Genomic DNA, 3868 nt, shown 5'->3' with positions numbered 1-3868 from the left:
AGTATACTAATGCTCCGCAAGGTTGCGCTTTCATCTCACGGGACTCACACGTACATGGTACATACACACACATCTCTATTCTTCATGGATATATCGAAAGCCACCATTTTGTTTTTAGTATAGATGCTCATAAGAAGATGCCAAAGGAGGAAAGTTAAATTGTTAAGAAAAGAAGAAAGTAAGTATTTTCTAAATGAAATTACTGTAGATATTTTTCTATTGTTGTTTTTGTTTCTGACGTTTTTTCAGTTCAGTTCCCGCGTCGTCTCAGATACGAACTTTAGTGCGAAAAGCGTGCGGTTTCTTTGTTTTGTGCTCCCGTTGATTTGATTAGCAACGAAATGGCGTCCCGCAGACTTCAGAAGTGCATAGAAGAATTTATTGAGATTTGTAGAAGTGAACCTTGCCTATGGCACATTAAGTTTAAAGACTACCACGATCGTGCAAGGAGAGAAGCAGCATATTCAAAATTGGTTGAAAAATTGAAAGAGGTTGAACCTTCTGCCAACAAAGAAAGTGTGGTGAAGAAAATAAATAACATTCGAAGCAATTATCGAAAAGAATTTAAAAAAAGTTAAGGCATCGAAGACAGGATCGGGTACAGACGACATTTACGAACCAAAATTATGGTATTTTAAACTCCTATGTTTCTTGAACGATCAAGACATTCCTCGAAAATCCCGTACAAATATTGAAAGCGATGACGACGAAACAAGGATTGAAGTAAGTTAAATAAACATATTTAATTTTTTATGCATGTTATATTTAAACAAAGTGTGTGAAACGTAAAATAAAGCGTGAGATATGGTGTAAAGAATGGCTTAAAAAAAAACAACGTTATTCACATGTGAACTTGTTAAATGAACTGCAGTTTGCACCTAAAGATTGGCATAATAAACACATTGCAACCTTAGGTGCAGTTACAATAAATGCGTTAAGTTTAATAAATGAAGTTATTTTGCCATGGAATTTCACCTTCATTTACAAAATAATTCATAAAATCTTCTCTAACTTTTTTAGCAGCATTAGCGGTATTTCCTGGGTTTCTACGATCTAAACTTTCCATGTTAGAGTCTCTTGTATAAAACCCTGACGCAATAGTCCCATCTTCTGTATTTTCTCGATCAAAACATTCTGGAGGCGAGTAAAAATTCGGCACCGATTTCATTAAAAAATTGTGCAATACACAACTTGCCATTACAACGGAATTAATGTTTTTTGGTTCTAAATTAATTTGTGTATGAAATATTCGAAATCGGGATGTCATGATGCCAAACGCGTTTTCAACAATACGTCTCGCTCGTGATACGCGGTAATTATATACTTTTCTTTCTTGAGAACATAGATCTGCTTGTCTAAACGGTTTCATCATATCCACTCTCAAAGGGAAGGCGTCATCGGCTACAAACACGTAGGGCAGACTTCTAGAACTGTTCTTTATATTCTCTTCAGTTGGTATGCTTAAGAGTTTGTTTTGAAGTCTTTCAAAAAATTTTGTGTTTTGAAGAACACCTCCATCCGAAACTCTGCCGTTTGTACCAAAATCGCACATTATAAATTGATATTTTGCATCCACTATTGCTAATAGAACCATGCTGTGTCGACCTTTGTAGTTGTAAAATTCCGACCCGCTTCCACTTGAAAGAATAATTTCGATGTGCTTCCCATCGATTGCTCCGAGGCAATGTAGAAAGTGCCACCTTTCTTCAAAAAGTTTCGTTACATTTTTCCATTCTTCTTCTGTTCGTGGAAACTGAAAAGAGAAAATAAATACATAAATAATAAAATAAAATAAAAATAAAATAATAAATAATAAATAAATAAAAATAATAATAAAATAATAATTAATAAATAAATATAAATAAATATAAATAATAATAAAATAATAATTAATAAAATTAATAATAATAATAAAATTTAATAACAATTAATAAAATAATGAAAAGTAATTAATAAAATATTTATTGTTTCAGGAATACGACATAGGAATTACATCGGGTGAATCTGTGCCTGATGGTAGCATCGAGGACGCTGACGAATCGCCTGTCTGTACAAGGGATGAAAATTCGTCAGAGCCAGCTGCATTCACTTCTGCATCGACACCTCAATACAACCGTCCAAGACCATCGAAAAAGAATTTATCATCAGATCAAGAAGCCTTAACGAACGACGTATTATTGTCAATAAATAATCATTTCAAGCGTCCAGCAAATCAAGATGATCGTTTTGATATTTTCGGCAAGAACGTTGCCATGAAATTACGCGATCTGCCTAAACAACAAAGGCTCATAGCAGAAAAAATCATCAATGAAACTTTATTTGAAGCCGAAATGGGCAATTTAACTATGTCTCAAGGATTAACTTATCAACATCAACATCAACTCCATACAATTAATCCTATACCTCCGCCAATGTATCAGCAGTACCAGCAACAAGCGTACTCTTATCATTCAGCAACTCCCAGTGTCACGCCAATGAGCCAGCAGCAAACAAACCCTTATGACTTTTCAACTCCTAGTCCAACTACTTCCAGTAGAACTACTCCTAGTCCCAAGCCAATGCAAGGTGTCACGCCAATGAGCCAGCAGCCGAGCCCTCCGCCAGCACCTCGTTCGGTAATTACATATGGTAAACATGTGTTCCGCGACTCTACGCGACTCTCGGAAGGGCCTCGGCCGCAAGAAGAATCTTACTTGTACCCAGATGCTTATTACAAGACGTTCGAGTAGTGGGTGTCGCAAGCTCGGTGGTCCGGGATGTTACCTCTCGCCACGCTGACAAGACAGTGACGATCCTCTGGTCCGGCGGGACCACGCTAGGCCCGCGCGCCTGCGCGCCGTGCTTGCAAGTCCTCCTTGCCGATCAGCCCTTCGCGAACGGCGCGTCCGATCCAAGCGCCTTCCGCTCCTGTCGGCGCCCCTCGCGTCTTCCTCGCCCGCCGGCGGTACGTTTGAAAAACTCCTATGAGTCCGGGTGTCCAGGCCGCGACTTCTGGGCCGGTTATTCGACTGCCAGGCTGGACGGGCCATGGCTACGTCGACCGGTAGGCAGTATCCTGTGGCGATAGGGTCGTTCCGCACCCTTGGCTGGATCCTCCGTGAGCGGGCTTCATCTCGGCGTCGTTGGGGCTGATGCGCTCGCGCTGCGAAACGCTCCAAGCGGTATCGGCAGTGGGCTCAAGCGTGACCCGCCCGCCGGCCAACTCCTCCGTAAAACGCCTTCTAAAAATTCCCGCGGTGCGACTCAAGCCGTTACAATTCCTCTTGGCCATCTACTCGGCATCTGCAATTCTCGCAAAATAATGCAGTTTCTAATAAATTGTGACGTGGTCGCCCCACCCCGCTCAGGCGGAGGCGACATCCCGGACGTTCCCCTCGGTCGAGCTACCGTCTGGACAGGGGACGTGACCTTGTCATGTCACAACCTATAGATAAGAACTTGAAATTTGATACATTGAAGAGAACTATGTCAGAAAGTAAAGAGATAGAGACTGAATGTAGGAAACTAATAGGCTGTTTTATGTACGCTGTAATGAGTTCTAGACCTGATTTATGTGCAACTGTTACAATGTTAAGTAGATTTCAAGACTGTGCAAGTGAAATGTTATATAAACTATTAAAAAATGTATTAAGATATATAAAAGATACGATTGACTTAAAGCTAGTGTATAAGAGAGATGATTATAATGCTGTAGAAGGCTTTGTGGACAGCAATTGGGAAGGTAATTTATAAGACAGAAAATTTATAACAGGTTATTGTTTTAAGGTATTCAATTGTACTGTGGTATGGTCGTCAAAGAAACAACAGTCAGTTGCATTGTCAAGTACAGAGTCAGAATATACAGCTTTAAGTACTGCAACTAGCGAAG

The 3868-nt window shown here is 40.0% G+C and overlaps 1 pseudogene; it reads left to right on the top strand.

Annotated features, from left to right (window-relative positions):
* The first annotated feature begins 341 nt into the window (after positions 1 to 341).
* On the top strand, positions 342 to 2729 carry LOC139779774 (uncharacterized; annotated as a pseudogene).
* The last annotated feature ends 1139 nt before the right edge of the window (positions 2730 to 3868 follow it).

Source organism: Temnothorax nylanderi, unplaced genomic scaffold, assembly GCF_030848795.1.
Source record: "Temnothorax nylanderi isolate EJ_2023f unplaced genomic scaffold, tnyl_v1.0 TNYL_tig0241_pilon, whole genome shotgun sequence".
Classification (NCBI taxonomy): domain Eukaryota; kingdom Metazoa; phylum Arthropoda; class Insecta; order Hymenoptera; family Formicidae; genus Temnothorax; species Temnothorax nylanderi.
This window is presented reverse-complemented; position numbering and strand designations above follow the sequence as displayed.